The following is a 17,387-nucleotide window of genomic DNA, read 5'->3' as shown; positions in this document are numbered from 1 at the left end:
ATCAGCTATTCAGCCAAGAGTGACATCACAAGTACATACCCAAGCCATGTGCCTCCCTCTTGCCTATCATCTACTCAGGCATCAGTGACCTGACCACCACAAAGCCACCTACTTGCTACCTACTCGCCTATGAGATATGAAGGTACAAGTGACTTCACAAGCTACGTGCCTACTCTTGGCCTATCAGCTACTCAGGTATCAGTAATGTCACAACCACTTACACAAGCCATGTGCCAGCTCTCGGCCTATGATCTACTTAGGCACCAGGGACCTCACAAGCACATACCAACCTATTTGCTATGTGCCCACGTGGTGGAGTGGCCCCATGTGGCAGCCCCCACCCAGTCACTTGCTCACTCCCCACCAGTGGGATGGAGGAGGGAACTGGAAGAAAAAAAACGAGAAAAAAAAAATCTCCTGGGTCGAGATGAAGACAGTTTAATAAGTGCAGAATCAATCGCTCACAGCAGGAGATCAATGCCCAGCCAGTCTCTGAGTAAAGGACACTTCAAAGAACACACCCTCCTCCCCAGTTTTATTGCTGACCATGACATCACATGGTGTGGAATATCCCTTTGGTCACTTGGGGGTCAGCTGTGCTGGCTTTGTCCCCTCCCAGCCTCTTGCCACCCCCAGCCCCCTCACTGTTGGGGCAGAGGGAGAAACAGAGCAGGCCTTGACGCTGGGCAAGCGCTGCTCAGCAATAGCTACGATGTCAGTGTGTTATCAGAGCTGTTTGGGCCACCAAGGCAAAGCACGGCACCAGAGGGGCTGCTAACAAGAAAATTCACTTCATCCCAGCCAGACCCAGTACAACCTCCACCCCTTATTCCATACCATGTGCGTCCTGCTCAGGTCCTACATTATTCAGTACATTTACATCCACCACCACCACTCCCTTCCCCATCCCTTGGCATGACACGCACACAGCATAGTGGGTTTGGCTGGTGTGGCTCAGGTGGACATGGGCAAGTGCCAGCACCCTCCTGACTTCTCCCCTCACTCAGTCAGCCAGAGCTTTTTGAAACATGCAATCAGGTCATCAACCTAAGGACAAGGAGACCTATATAGCCCCCACCTGCACCCCACAGGGGTCTTACAGGTACATGTCAGATCCCCCACAACCACGGGGAAAGGGAGTTCCCCACCAGCACCCTTCCTCTCTCTTTGGCACCTCGAAATCCAGTTTGGAGTTCATGGGCTCATTGGCTGGTTTGTCTGGCTCATGTGATTTTTTGGGGGATTCCTTTTGGCTCTTTTCCATATTATCCCCACGCACATATTCTTCTGAAGTTAGCATTTTGTCCTGGTTTTCCACGTTCGCAGACAGGGCTTCCACAGGTCTGTTCCATAACCTGTGGAGTTTGGGGGTGTCCAGCCCATGTCCTGGCCCTAACTCACAGGGTTTGGGTTTTCCTGTCGCTCTCTGGTTCTGGTCCCCTTTTTCTGGTCCATGACCTGTGGGGTTTGGGCTTGTCCAGCCCATGTCGTGGTTCTGACCCATGGGGTTTGGGTTGCCCTTGCTTTGTCTGGTCCATGACCTGTGGGGTTTGGGTGTGTCCTGCCAGTGTCCTAGCTGCGACCCACATGTGTTGGGGTGTCCTGTCCCTGTCTGGTCCATGACCTGTGGGTTTCGGAGATGTCCTGCACGTGTCTTGTCTCTGAGCCTCGGGGTTTGGGGTGCCCTGTCCCTTTCTGTTCCATGGCCTGTGGGGTTTGGGGATATTCTGCCAGTGCCCGTACGCTGAGCCATGTTGTTTGAGGTGTCCTGTCCCTTTCTGGTTCATGACCTGTGGTGTGTTGAAGTGTCCTGTCCCCATCGTGGCCCTTACACACGGGGTTTGGGGTGGCCCGTCCCTGTCTGGTCCATGACCTGTGAGGTTTGGGGTTGTCCTGCCCATATCCTTGCCCTGAGCCATGGGGTTTGTGATTCCGGGAGCCTGTCTGGTCCATGACCTTAGGGGTTTGGGGAAGTCCTGCCCATGTCCTGGCCCTGAGCCACGGGGTTTTGTGTTCCCTGTCCTTCTCTGGTCCATGACCTGTAGGGTTTTGGGCTTGTCCAGCCCATGTTGTGGCTCTGACCCATGGGGTTTCGGGTGCCCTTTCTTTGTCTGGTCCATGACCTCTGCGGTTTGGGAGTGTCCTGCCAGTGTCCTAGCTGCGACCCACGTGTGTTGGGGTGTCCTGTCCCTGTCTGTTCCATGACCTCTGGGGTTTCGGAGGTGTCCTGCACGTGTCTTGGCCCTGAGCCTCAGGGTTTGGGGTTTCCTGTCCCTTTCTGGTCCATGGCCTTTGCTGTTTGGGCATATCCTGCCAGTGTCCTTGCGCTGAGCCATGGGGTTTTGGGTGTCCTGTCCCTGTCTGGTCCATGACCTGTGGGGTTTGGGAGTGTCCTGCACGTGTCTTGCGCTTGAGTCACGGGGTTTGGGGTGGCCTGTCCCTGTCTGGTTCATGACCTCTGGGGTTTGGGGATGTTCTGTCCATGTCCTGGCCCTGAGCCACGGGGTTTTGGGTTCCCTGTCCCTGTCTGGTCCATGAGCTGTGGATTTTGGGCTTGTCCAGCCCATGTCGTGGCTCTGACCCATGGGGTTTGGGGTGCCCTTTCTTTCTCTGGTCTATGGCCTGTGGGGTTTGAGAGTGTCCTGCCAGTGTCCTTGCGCTGAGCCATGTTGATTGGGGTGTCCTGTGCCTGTCTAGACCATGACCTGTGGGGTTTTGGGTGTCCTGCACGTGTCTTGGCCCTGAGCCACGGGGTTTGGGATGCCCTGTCCTTTCTGGTCCATGGCCTGTGGGGTTTGGGGATGTCCTGCACGTATCTTGGCGCTCAGCCATGGGGATTTGGGTGCCCTGTCCCTGTCTGGTTCATGATCTGTGGTGTGTTGAAGTATCCTGTCCCCATCGTGGCCCTTACACACGGGGTTTGGCGTGGCCCGTCCCTGTCTGGTCCATGACCTGTGAGGTTTGGGGCAGTCCTGCACGTGTCTTGCGCCTGAGTCACGGGGTTTGGGGTGCCCTGTCCCTGTCTGGTTCATGACCTCTGGGGTTTGGGGATGTCTTGCCCATGTCCCAGCCCTGAGCTACGGGGTTGAGGGTCCCGGGTCCCTGTCTGGTCCATGACGTGTTTGGTTTGGGGTGTCCAGCCCATGTCCTGGCCCTAACCCACAGGGTTTTGGGTTCCCTGTCCCTCTCTGGTCCATGACCTGTGGGTTTTGGGCTTGTCCAGCCCATGTCGTGGCTCTGACCCATGGGGTTTGGGGTGCCCTTTCTATGTCTGTCCATGACCTTGGGGTTTGGGGACGTCTTGCCAGTGCCCGAGCTGTGAACCACATGTTTTCGGGTGCCCTTTCTCTGACTGTCCATGACCTGTGGGGTTTGGGAGTGTCCCGCCAGTGTCCTTGCTGTAACTCACGTGTTTTGGCGTGTCCTGTCCCTTTCTGTGCCATGGCCTGTGGGATCTGGGGATATCCTGCCATTGGTCTTGCACTGAGCCATGTTCTTTGGGGTGACCTGTCCCTGTCTGGTCCATGAGCTGTGGGTTTTGGGCTTGTCCAGCCCATGTCGTGGCTCTGACCCATGGGGTTTGGGGTGCCCTTTCTTTGTCTGGTCCATGACCTGGGGGGTTTGGGAGTGTCCTGCCGGTGTCCTAGCTGTGACCCACTTGTTTTGGGGTGTCCTGTCCCTGTCTGGTCCATGACCTGTGGGTTTTGGGCTTGTCCAGCCCATGTCATGGCTCTGACTCAAGGGTTTGGGGTGCCCTTTCTTTGTCTGGTCCATGAGCTCTGGGGTTTGGGAGGATCCTGTCAGTGTCCTAGCTGTGACCCACTTGTTTTGGGGTGTCCTGTCCCTGTCTGTTCCATGAGCTGTGGGCTTTGGGGGTGTCCTGCACGTGTCCTGGCTCTGACTCATGGGGTTTGGGGTCCCGTGTCCCTGTCTGATTCATGACCTCTGGTGTGTTGAATTGTCCTGTCCGCATCGTGGTCCTTACGCACGGGTTTTGGGATTGCCCGTCTCTGTCTGGTCCATGACCTGTGGTCTTTGGGGGTGTCCTGCCCATACCATTGTCCCGGCCCGCGTGGTTTGGGGTTCTGGGTCCCTGTCTGGTCCATGACCTGAGGGATTTGGGGATGTCCTGCCCATGTCCCAGCCCTGAGCCACGGGGTTAGAGGTTCCGGGTCCCTTTCTGGTACATGACGTTTCGTTTGGGGGTGTCCAGCCCATATCCTGGCCCAAACCCACAGGATCTGGATTTCCCTGTCCCTCTCTGGTCCATGACCTGTGGGGTTTGGGCTTGTCCAGCCCATGTCGTGGCTCTGACCCATGGGGTTTCGGGTGTCCTTTCTTTGTCTGGTCCATGACCTCTGCGGTTTGGGAGTGTCCTGCCAGTGTCCTAGGTGCCTCCCACGTGTGTTGGGGTGTCCTGTCCCTGTCTGTTCCATGACCTGTGGGGATTCGGAGGTATCCTGCACGTGTCTTAGTCCTTAGCCTCGGGGTTTGGGGTTTCCTGTCCCTTTCTGGTCCATGGCCTTTGCTGTTTGGGGATATCCTGCCAGTGTCCTTGCGCTGAGCCATGGGGTTTTGGGTGTCCTGTCCCTTTCTGGTCCATGACCTGTGGGGTTTGGGGGTGTCTTGCACGTGTCTTGCGTCTGAGTCACGGGGTTTGGGGTGTCCTTCACGTGTCTTGCTCCTGAACCACGGGGTTTGGGGTTCCGGGTCCCTGTCTGGGCCATGATCTTTGGGTTATAGGGACGTTATGCCCATGTCCTGGCCCTGAGTCACGGGGTTTTGGGTTCCCTGTCCCTGTCTGGTCCATGAGCTGTGGGGTTTGGGCTTGTCCAGCCCATGTCGTGGCTCTGACCCATGGGGTTTGGGGTGCCCTTTCTTTGTCTGGTCTATGGCCTGTGGGGTTTGGGAGTGTCCTGCCAGTGTCCTTGTGCTGAGCCATGTTGTTTGGAGTGTCCTGTGCCTGTCTAGACCATGACCTGTGGGGTTTCGGAGGTGTCCTGCACGTGTCTTGGCCCTGAGCCACGGGGTTTGGGATGCCCTGTCCTTTCTGGTCCATGGCCTGTGGTGTTTGAGGGTGTCCTGCACGTATCTTGAACCTCAGCCACGGGGTTTGGGATGCCCTGTCCCTGTCTGGTTCATGACTTGTGGTGTGTTGAAGTGTCCTGTCCCCATCGTGGCCCTTACACACGGGGTTTGGGGCGGTCCGTCCCTGTCTGGTCCATGACCTGTGAGGTTTGGGGATGTCCTGCCCATGTCCCAGCCCTGAGCCACGGGGTTGAGGGTCCCGGGTCCCTGTCTGGTCCATGACCTGTTTGGTTTTGGGGTGTCCAGCCCATGTCCTGGCCCTAACCCACAGGGTTCGGCGTTCCCTGTCCCTCTCTGTTCCATGACCTGTGGGTTTTGGGTTTGTCCAGCTCATGTCGTGGCTCCGATCCATGGGGTTTGGGGTGCCCTTTCTATGTCTGTCCATGACCTTGGGGTTTGGGAGTGTCCTGCCAGTGTCCTTGCTGTAACTCATGTGTTTTGGCATGTCCTGTCCCTTTCTGTGCCATGGCCTGTGGAGTTTGGGGATATCCTGCCATTGGTCTTGCGCTGAGCCGTGTTGTTTGGGGTGACCTGTCCCTGTCTGGTCCATGAGCTGTGGGGTTTGGGCTTGTCCAGCCCATGTCATGGCTCTGACCCATGGGGTTTTGGGTGCCCTTTCTTTGTCTGGTCCATGACCTGTGGGGTTTGGGAGTGTCCTGCCAGTGTCCTAGCTGCGACCCACGTGTGTTGCGGTGTCCTGTTCCTGTCTGTTCCATGACCTGTGGGGTTTCGGAGGTGTCCTGCACGTGTCTTGGCCCTGAGCCATGGGGTTTGGGGTGCCCTGTCCCTGTCTGGTCCATGACCTGTGGGGTTTGGGGGTGTCCTGCACGTATCTTGGCCCTCAGCCACGGGGTTTCGGATGCCCTGTCCCTGTCTGGTTCATGACCTGTGGTGGGTTGAAGTGTCCTGCCCCCATCGTGGCCCTGACCCACAGGGTTTGGGTGACCTGTCCCTGTCTGGTCCATGACCTGTGGGGTTTGGGGATGTCCTGCCCATGTCCCAGCCCTGAGCTACGGGGTTGAGGGTCAGGGTCCTTGTCTGGTCCATGACGTGTATCGTTTGGGGTTGTCCAGCCCATGTCCTGGCCCTAACCCACAGGGTTTTGTGTTTCCTGTCCCTCTCTGGTCCATGACCTGTGGGGTTTGGGCTTGTCCAGCCCATGTTGTGGCTCTGACCCATCGGGTTTGGGGTGCCCTTTTTTGTCTGGTCCATGACCTGTGGGGTTTGGGAGTGTCCTGCCGGTATCCTAGCTGTGACTCACATGTTTTGGGGTGTCCTGTCCCTGTCTGGTTCATGACCTCTGGGGTTTGGGGCTGTCCTGCCCATGTCCTGGCCCTGAGCCATGGGGTTTAGGGTTCTGGGTCACTGTCTGGGCCATGACCTGAGGGGTTTGGGGACGTTCTGCCCATGTCCTGGCCCTAACCCACAGGGTTTTGGGTTCCCTGTCCTTTTCTGGTCCTTGACCTGTGGGTTTTGGGCTTGTCCAGCCCATGTCGTGGCTCTGACCCATGGGGTTTGGGGTGCCCTTTCTTTGTCTGGTCCATGGCCTGTGGGGTTTGGGAGTGTCCTGCCAGTGTCCTTGCGCTGAGCCATGTTGTTTGGGGTGTCCTGTGCCTGTCTAGACCATGACCTGTTGGGTTTTGCGTGTCCTGCACGTGTCTTGGCCATGAGCCACGGTGTTTGGAGTGTCCTGTCCCTTTCTGTTCCATGGCCTGTGGGGTTTGTGTATATCATAGAATCATAGAATCATAGAATCATTAAGGTTGGAAAAGACATCTAAGGTCATCGAGTCCAACCATCAGCGCAACACCACCGTACCCACTACACCATGTCCCTAAGCGCCTCATCTACACGTCTTTTAAATACTTCCAGGGATGGTGACTCAACCACTTCCCTGGGCAGCCTGTTCCAAGGCCTGACCACTCTTTCAGTAAAGAAATTTCTCCTATTGTCCAATCTAAACCTCCCTTGCCGCCACTTGAGGCCATTTCCTCTCTCCTGTCACTTGTTACTTGGCAGAAGAGACCAACACCCACCTCGCTACAACCTCCTTTCAGGGAGTTGTAGAGCGCCATGAGGTCTCCCCTCAGCCTCCTCTTCTCCAGTCTAAACAACCCCAGTTCCCTCAGCCACTCCTCATCAGACTTGTGCTCCAGGCCCTTCACCAGCTTCGTTGCCCTCCTCTGGACACGCTCCAGCACCTCCATGTCCTTCTTGTAGTGAGGGGCCCAAAACTGAACACAGGATTCGAGGTGCGGCCTCACCAGTGCCGAGTACAGGGGCACGATCACCTCCCTGCTCCTGCTGGCCACACCAGTTCTGATACAGGCCAGGATGCCGTGGGCCTTCTTGGCCACCTGAGCACACTGCCGGCTCATGTTCAGCCGGCTGTCAATCAGCACCCCCAGGTCCTTTTCCTCTGGGCAGCTTTCCAGCCACTCTTCCCCAAGCCTGTAGCGTTGCCTGGGGTTGTTGTGGCCCAAGTGCAGGACCCGGCACTTGGCCTTGTTGAACCTCATACAGTTGGCCTCAGCCCATCGATCCAGCCTGTCCAGGTCCCTCTGCAGAGCCTTCCCACCCTCCAGCAGATCAACACTCCCGCCCAGCTCGGTCTCGTCTGCAAACTTACTGAGGGAGTACAGTAATCTATACATTTATAATTAGATCTAAGAACCTGATGGGATATGACTGGAGCTATATAATTAAAGTCACATCCAATGATTTTAGTAAAATTGCAAATGCAAAAATTTGAGTGATTTTTAGTGTCTACCTTCGTGCCCTCTACAGATATAAAACTACAAGTAGTTCTCAAACATACGCAACCTTTGCAGTGTATATTAATATGGTTTTAAGGTCAGCATTGGGGTGAATTTCAAAATGACAAACTTTCTGATCAGTGTCAAGACAAATATCTTGCATATCGATAGCATTATTCTCACAAATGAACCCTTGTTGTTCTCGTACAATGCAAGATTCTAAATTTACAGTCTGCCACTCATTCCCTGTTTTTCGAGCCCCTGCCCTATGTTCAAAAGGGTAAAGTAGGGTCTTGTTGTGATTCAGTCCTAACGCTATAATAGGGTGGATCATATATACTGTAGCTTTGCTAATAGTTAATACAAAAGCCTCAACTGTGTGTGTAGCAGGATCATAAGTAAAATTCACTAAGTTCCATTAAGACTGAAGTTTGTTTTCGAAGTCATTTGCGTTGTCCCAAATTATGTTCCGAATTTCAGTGGGGAAGATTCCCTCTTCACCCTCTCTTAGGACTGAAGCAGTTACTGATTGCATCCACAATTGTGCCTGAATACAGCTGAGAGCTAGAGAAACATTATTTTGGAGCCCACCGAGTGAGTTCATGATTATCTCATGGTCTCCTCTGTTTATTCTTTCCCAATCAGGTAACACTTTTGACAGTAGCCACTGATGGGTTCCCAGAGCCAATAGGGAAGATCGTAAAGGCTGGTGTAATTTTGTCGGCTCGGTAGTAGAGGCAGCCAATTCATTCATTATTACCTCTGCGTCAATGCTATTTAGGACCCCTGACCCTGTACCTAAAATACCAGTTAAGTCTCTTGATATTCGTCTTTTATGCAGCCAGGTAGTCCACCCCTCGTAAGAGGTTTGCAAAAAAGGAGAACAGGCCGGTTGAATTTCTGAGACATTGTTCTGCATTTGTAATTTAACTTGTTTAAGGGACCAATCCGGGTTAAATAGCATTTGTTGTTGTCCTGTATTCCTTATTACATACGGCCCGACTTCATACACTCTAGGTTTGAGCTTGAGTGCATGAGGTGTGACCGGTGTGACCGGTGTGACCGGTGCAACAGGCCTTGCCACAGCATTTATCCTAAATTTAAATGAGAGTCCAATGTTATCCCTGGCCCAGAGACAAACCACCTCAGTGGTTCGTATTAGTGTGAAGTTATGCCAACATTCTAATTCCCTTCCGGTACAGGCCGTTATGTTATTTGGAGGGCAGACTGTATTTGTCATGCAGTCCTCCTTGTTTTTAGGGCAGACTTCTGTGGTATCACCTATGGGACAGATGTTCCGATTAATAATCTGGGATGCCTTTTTATGGGTAGTAGTCCCATTAGTCATTCGGCATCCCACTTTGATCTCTTCTCCTACAGTCCCCTGGAGCTGATGAGTTTCTGTAGTGTTACCCCATTCCCCTCTCAAGTATACCTGGCTTCTGTGTATGACCACAGTAGATAGATTTAAGCCTCTCAGATCAGACCCCATGGATCCCAAATATACCCCATGGATCCAGTATATTTGATATAAGCCTGAGACCAAAGCTGCTTAGTATTATCCTGGCTAGAAGTGCTTTCCCATCCCCAAATCATAATTATGACCGTGAAAAAAATAATTTTCCCGGTTGGGCTTGCGTGACCTTCCACAGAGATTTGTGTGCCGCCTTCACTCTGGTATGATGGATCCAGGCATTCTGTTCTTTGATTTTGATTGCTGTGAAGGAGGTGAGGAGTACCTGGAATGGTCCTTCCCACTGCAGTTCCAAAGCCTTTTCTCTGCAAGAGACTTTACATACACATAGTCTCCAGGTTGTATGTTATGTACAGGCCCATCCAAACCCCTGCTTCGAGTCCCAACCACATATTTCTCAACTTTCCTGAGTTGTTTCCATGTAGGAGGAAGCAAGTTGTTTTCATGTAGGAGGTCATGACTTCATCCCCAACTTGTGTGGACATCCCTTTCTGTACTCTGTAGGGTCGTCCATACAAGATTTCAAAAAGGCCAAGTTAGTTTCCTGTCCCAATCTGCTGTTTGATTAAGTGGTTCATTTTTTCTACTTGGCCACTCGACTGAGGGCGATATGGGGTATGAAGCAGCCAATCTATGCCCAAATGGCGGCTAATTTGTTGTACTACTTTGGAGACGAAATGTGGTCCTCTGTCAGAAGATATGGTTGCTGGAACCCCAAAACATGGTATTATTTCTTGTATTAATATTTTAGTTACCTCCTGAGCCTTGGCTGTCCTGGTAGGGAATGCCTCTGGCCAACCTGAAAAGGTGTCAGTTAATACCAATAAATATCGATACCCCCCTTTTCTTGGGAGTTCTGAAAAATCGATCTGCCATTGTTGCCCAGGCCCGTTGCCTTTCCCAATTTGGCCCATTTCTGGTTTGGGGGCATTCTTGGGATTTGTCTGGAGAGAGAGATCGCACTGCTGTGTCACTTGCCTTACAGTAGTGTATAGATTCCTAGCTACGATTTCTTTGATTAGTTGTTTATATAGAGCCTCCGCCCGCCAATGCCTCTTCTTATGTTCTTCCCTTATCAGAGACCATGTTAGATAGGAGGGAATGATTAGTTTCCCGTGTGGGGTGAGAGCCCACCCCTCTCTATTATATGACCCTTCTAGATCTGCAATAAGCTTCTGATCTTCTTTTGTATATTCTGGCTTACCTTCTAGGGAGATTCGCCCGTCAGGGACTAAAGCCCCTTCTATTTTTACCTTTGCCTTGGCTGCCTGTTTTGCCTCTCTGTCTGCCAGCTCATTTCCCCTTTCCAATTCCAAGCTCACTTTCTGGTGTGCCTTGATGTGTATAATTGCCACTTTCTCAGGGAGTTGTACTGCCTCCAGCAGTCTCAAAATTTCCTCTGCGTGTTTAATATTCTTCCCTTGAGAGTTCAATAACCCTCTCTCTTTCCAGATTGCTCCATGTGCATGCACAACTCCGAAGGCATATCTTGAGTCTGTATAAATGTTTACAATTTTTCCTTGGGCCAATTCCAAGGCACGGGTTAGAGCGATTATCTCCACTTTCTGTGCCAAGGTATTTAGGGGCAAAGGCCTTGATTCTGTTATCTCCTGACGAGTGGTAATAGCGTATCCCGCGTATCTTTTACCACTCAGGACATAGCTGCTTCCCTCTGTGAACCAGTTCTCTCTGTCTTCTACAAGGCTGTCTTTCAAATCTGGTCGGCTTGCGTATGTTGTTTCAATGGTTTCTAAGCAGTCATGATGCACTGGTTCTGTGTTTCCCTCTAGGAAGGAAGCTGGGTTGGCAATGTTAGTGACTTTTATTTCCACATCATCCTGTTCTACCAATATAGCCTGATATCTTAGAAATCTTTGGTGAGAAAGCCAATGTCCGCCCTTCGCTTCCAGGACTGCAGATACTGTATGGGACACCAGCACAGTCATTTTCTGACCCAGAGTGAATTTTCGGGCTTCTTGTATGTTTAGTATTACAGCTGCGACTGCCCGCAAGCATCCAGGCCAGCCCTTCGCAGTTGTATCCAACTGTTTGGAAAAGTAGGCAACTGCTCGTCGATCGGGACCCAAATTCTGTGCTAGTATCCCCAGAGCAACCCCTTGTTTTTCGTGGGAAAAGAGGAGAAATGGCTTACTCACATCTGGGAGCCCCAAGGCTGGAGCTGACATCAAGGCTTTCTTTAGTTTCTCAAAGGCTCGTACGGCCTGGTTGTTCCATTCAAGGTGTCCCTGGCTGGTAGTTATTAGGGCATATAATGGTTTAACAAGCAGTCCATAATTATACATCCACAGCCGACACCACCCAGTCATTCCCAAGAAAGTCTGTAACTCTTTCACTGTTCGAGGTCTCGGGGTTTGGCAGATTGCCTCTTTGCGGGCTTGTCCCGAGGTTCTTTCCCCAGCACTGATTTCATAGCCTAAATAAATCACTTTGCGCTGTATTACTTGGGCTTTCTTCTTAGACACCCGCTACCCTTGGAGCCCCAAGAAATTTAATAGACTCACCGTCCAGGTGATACAATCGTTCTCTGTTTTGGTGGCAATCAGGATATCGTCCACGTATTGTAGCAGTTTTCCTTTTTCAGACGGGATTTCCCATGATTCCAAGTCCTTTGCAAGCTGATTGCCAAAAATGGTAGGGCTATTTTTGAATCCTTGTGGCAACACCGTCCAGGTGAGTTGAGTCTTGCGACCAGTTTTGGGGTTTTCCCATTCGAATGCAAACAATCTTTGGCTGGCTTCATGGAGAGGAAGGCAAAAGAAGGCATCTTTCAAGTCTATAACAGTAAACCTGGCTAATTCAGGTGTTAGTGTAGTCAACAGAGTATATGGATTCGCCACCACGGGGTAGAGATCCTCAGTTACCTTGTTTACGGCCCGTAGATCCTGGACCACACGGTACGACCCGTCAGGCTTACGAACTGGTAATATGGGTGTGTTAAAATTAGACTCACATTCTTTTAATAGTCCGAATTGTAAAAATTTTTCAATTATCGGCCAAATCCCTTCTTTATCTTCTCTCTTTAGGGGATATTGCTTAATCCTTACTGGTTGTTGGTTTCCCTTTTTAAGTCTAACTTCAACAGGTAATGCATTCTTTGCTCTTCTGGGTACATCGGTAGCCCATACCCCAGGGTATACCTGATTTAAGACTTCCTCCAAAATTTCTCCTTCTATGGAAGGACTGCTTAAGAATAAACTCAGGATTTGAATGTATTCTTGATCTTTTACTTTCAGAGAAATTTCTCCTTTTTCAAATATAATTTTTGCACCTAATTGTTCTAGCAAGTCTCTTCCCAATAGGGCCTTTGGAGAGTCGGGCATATATAGAAATCTGTGAATTCCCCATTGTTTTCCCAGTTTATATTTTAAAGGTTTACAAAAATACGCCTTTTCACTATGGCCAGTTGCCCCCTTTACCATGATGTAATCATTCTCCAGGGGCATCAAGGCTTGATTCAAAACTGAGTATGTTGCCCCTGTATCACCTAAAAATTCTACCTCTTGTTGTTCCTTCCCTAGCTTTATTATAACCAGTGGATCCGCTAGGGTGGATTCCCCAGGTTCCCGTCAGTCCTTTTTCACATGAGCTACCACTTTCCTTGCCTGATAACTTCGTCCTCTTCCCCTATTCATCGGACATTCTCCTTTCCAATGACCAAACTTTTTGCATCGTGCACATTGATTTTTTTCTAAGCGAGGCGGTTCTTGCCTTTGTCTCTTTTCCTCTTTTTCCCTTACAACTGCCACTGTTCTCCTTCGTACCTGTTTGTATGCTTCTTCCCTGTTACTAAATACTCTCCATGCTTCATCTAGCAACACCTCCAAATTTCTACTTTCTGTAGTGCGTAGCTTCTGGAGCTTGCGCCTAATGTCCCCTGTGGACTGACCCAAAAAGAGAGAGACTAGTTGTTGTATTCCTACCTCGGATCCAGGATCCAGCGGTGTGTTACGGCGCATTGCATCCCTCAGTCGATCCAGGAATTCAGATGGGGACTCGGAGGGACCTTGCTTAATTGCATATAGGGCTGACCAGTTTATGGTTTTGGGTATAGCCTTTTCCATTCCTCTCGAAATACACTCCTGATACCCCTGTAGTTTTACCATTTCTGCAGATCTGTTCGCATCCCATTTTGGATCTTGTAGAGGGAAATATTCCTTAACATCCCCTCCTGTAGTCCTATAGTATTCATCAGCCAAACTCCCTGCTGTTTTTAAAATCAATTGCTTTTCTGTTTCAGCCATATAGTCTAATAATAATTGTATGTCCTTCCAATCAGGGTTATGTTGTTTCACAATAAACTGGAAATGTTTAGTTACACTGATCAGATCGCTCCTATAATCCTTTGCAACCCTTTTCCATTCCCCTAAATCAGCAGTGGAAAAAGGTACCTTGATTAGCATCGTCCCGCCATCAGGCGCCACCGCCTCTCGAAGAGGTGCCTGTAAGACTACTGGGGCAGTTTTCTTTCTGGTGCGGGACGATACAGGGCTGTCCGGGGGGGTGGAAGTTTCGTCCGAGTCTTCCCTTTATTGATCTTTTCTTTTAACCTTTAATAAGATGCCGGGACTGGTTTTCCTTCCCGCACTGTCTCAGTGACTTTATCGGAGGTTTTCTTATCATAGAACCCTCTAGATATACAATACTGCTTTTCCACAAAATTCTACAATGTTTTCGTACACGAAAGATGAAGGCTCTATGCTATCATTCACTTCGTTCGTCTCCGGCCGCTCTCCCTGCAGAGATTACGGAACCGCGGATCAGAACTCCGCACTCGCTTCGCAGCTGTGCTGCGTCTCACTCATACAACACAGACACTCAGTCACACAATAAGTTGTTCCAACAGATGATAATATTTATGGCCATGCCACGTACAACTCCTCAGACTAGTTGTACTCCCACCCAGTAGCTGCAGCCATAAAGATGACCCAATTGCAATTGCTTACCCTTCTCCTGCTTCGTATATACCAGTCATTAGCAGGTCCGTCCTGGCTCCCAACACTGGGATACAGCAGAAACCTCGGATTCACTCGATCTACTCCCAAGATTGCTAGCGGCCGCTCTATCGGTCAGCGGATCCCCCTATTACCGTGAGGGTACCCTCCTACCATACGGGGACTATGCTGCACGCCAGACGTCTCTGTGCGATTTACCAGCAGCCCCAGCCATGCGTACGACTTACAGGCCCCTCTCCTAAAACATACCTTTCCTTTCCGCGGGCTCAGGAGGTTCTTGTCTGCTCCCAGGGTGAGCGGCTGGCAGCGGAGTCCCCTCCGAGGAAATGCTCGGGGCGCGCCCAGGGGCGTCCGCTCCCCAGCCGATCCCGCGGTGAAGCAGAGAGTCTCCTGCCTGGCTCGCCAAAACTGACGTGCGGATACCGGACTGCACAATCTATGAGATTGTAAAGTAGGTATGTTTATTCAGCGCTGGGCGGCACGGGGGGTAGTCCCACCAAAATCGTGCGCGCCTCAATGCAGCACTCACCATAAATATATACAGTAAAATATTACATATTCATAGAGTTTTGTAATACGCCTATACATATGCATGACCTGTCCCCGCTTTGTATTAAAATGAGTTCCAAGAAGTCATTTCCATAGACCCCTCCCATCTGCGCTTGCGCATTGCCTCCTAGTGGTGGTCGTCGGGGGTCGTGGGGATGAAGGCTGATAGTTCCTCTTCGTCACCGCTAGTGACCTTTTGTTCTTGCGCAGGCTCAGTTGCCTTCTTACTTTTGTCCATACCGCAGGGTCAGTTTTAGCTGGCTTCTTGAGACAAGTTTTTAGTCTTTATCAGGAGCTGTCCTTGTGAGGCGCCTCAGTTAATTTACGCCATAGCTAAGTTGGCCTTATCAGGCTGAGCCGGCCTTGTGAGGAGCAAAGTATCAAGCCCCTACCTACTGATTCAATCTTCTAACTCCTATTAATCATTCAACTACTAAAATTCCTTAATCCCTTCTCTCATCACAGCGGTGTGCTTGCCGTGGTGACAGTGCCTGGGTAAGGTGCTGCGACAGCAGCATTTCAATTTCATCTGGTACTGGTACCGCTAGCGGGGATCCAAGCACCACGTTTTTACTCTGTTCAACTAGGAGAGCTGCAGCAGCTGTCCTAGGGACACAAGCAAAGGATCCTTGACCTACCAGACTCTACTGGTTTTGGACAGGATGGTTAAATTTCTTCATGTACAAACCAGGTAGTCTGGCAATCCCAGAGCAGTGCAGTCACTCCGCTTGCTTCCAAAATCTCAAATGGCTTTACCTTGTCTGTTGTCCGGTGAAGGAGTGCTCCAGCATCTTGAGCAGCGGTCTGTCTCGGGGGTTTGGCCATTTCCCCAGAAGCAGCTATCGAGGGGCGGCAGAATCCTACAGCACCTGAAAAGGCTCGCATTTGCTTTTAGTAACTGGCCGGGGAAAATTTTGAATGGCCTTAATACAGTCCTTGGATAAACGACACTCCCCTTGTTGGAGAATGTAACCCAGGCATTTTACACTTCCCTTACAAACATCGTCACTTAGGTGGAGAAGCCCGATGGCCCTTCTCAGCAAAGGCAAACAGTAAGGTACAGCTGTCAGCTATGTAAGATTCCTTGGCTACTAATAAATTGTCAACAGATTGTACCAAAATGTACATTTTTAAACACAACATCCTGCAAATCTTTTACTAAAATCCTTAGAAAAAGTAGTGGACGGCCCAGCAAAGCCCTGAGGGAGCCTTGTCCGTGTGAGCTCTATCTTTCCCCAGGTAAATGCAAACGGCTGGATGAATAGGTATACGGATTTAAGGGAGGAAAAGTTGCCCCTGTATCTACTAGACAGGGGTGATGATGTTCATCAATAGAAAGGTTTAAGACCGGATTCTCATCACAAGGGGAAAGTATTTCATATTCAGAGGCTTCTACAGTGACTGCACCATAGGTCCCTGCTAACTGCCAATCGGGGGTGAAATCTAGCTGCCCCTGCTGCATAGAGCAGGGAAAGATTGCAGCATCGGATTGAGAGGTCCTTTTCGGAGGCTGGTTTTTGTTGGTGGTTGTTGTTTTGTTTCGTTTTGTTTTCTCATACTGGGCACTCCCACTTCCAACGCCCTTGTTGTCCACAATAATTACAACAGTTTACAACAGCCTCCTCTTCCTTGAGATCCACTGCTTCTAGAACTTTTTCCTCTGGCCCTACCTTGGAAATCTCCATCTCCTTGTCCCCTTAATCTAGGATTATTCTTCAACCCTGCTGCCAATAGACTAGCTCGCTGTTCCTGTTCTTTTCCTTTTCTTTTTTTTTTTATCCTTTTGCTTGAGCTGTCTTTCATCTTTTCTATTAAACACGGATGTAGCAATGCTGACTATTTCATCCAGTCCTTTGCCTGCCATCCTGGCACATACTTAGAAAAGTCTTTCTTAATATCGGGGCTGACTGATCTGCTAAGAAAGATACCATTAGAGTCCCATGGGCCACACGAACGTCACAGAGCTTCGCTTCCCCGACAGCAAGACCAAGACTGACCTCTGGCCCAGACCAGAGAGGGGGGAGGACAAAAACAACCCAAAAGTGCCCCAGGCCCCCCTCCCATCTCCGCCATCGTGGAAGATGGGGCAGCGCACACATGTCAGCAACGCAGGACCAGCGGTGCTGGCCCCATGCCTTCTCCTTGGACACAAAAATCACCTCCCAAAAAAAGACATCGTTGAGATGGGAAACCATGGTGGGGATGCGAAATCAGCATTGAGGACAGGACATCAGCAGCAGGATGGGAAACCACTGAGATGGGAAGTTGCTGTGCTATGAAAAATGAAACCATCGCAAGGCTGGCTGAAGCAGGCGCTGTCATAATGATCGCCACGGGGACGGACCCCCCAGAACGCTGATTGCCCCAAACCAACCCCACTCTGACCGACCGCCACGGCAGGTACAGCAGCAGGCTCCCGCTCCTCCTGGTGCTCCTGCCCCCCCGGTAACCCCCCAACCCGCGCTGCCCGCCAATATCTCACCCCATCACCTCTCGTCGCTTCCCCCAACAGAGAGGTTCCCTCTCCGGCTCCCGATGGCGTCGGAG

This window comes from Calonectris borealis, unplaced genomic scaffold (genome assembly GCF_964195595.1).
Source record: "Calonectris borealis unplaced genomic scaffold, bCalBor7.hap1.2 HAP1_SCAFFOLD_40, whole genome shotgun sequence".
NCBI lineage: Eukaryota > Metazoa > Chordata > Aves > Procellariiformes > Procellariidae > Calonectris > Calonectris borealis.
This window is presented reverse-complemented; position numbering follows the sequence as displayed.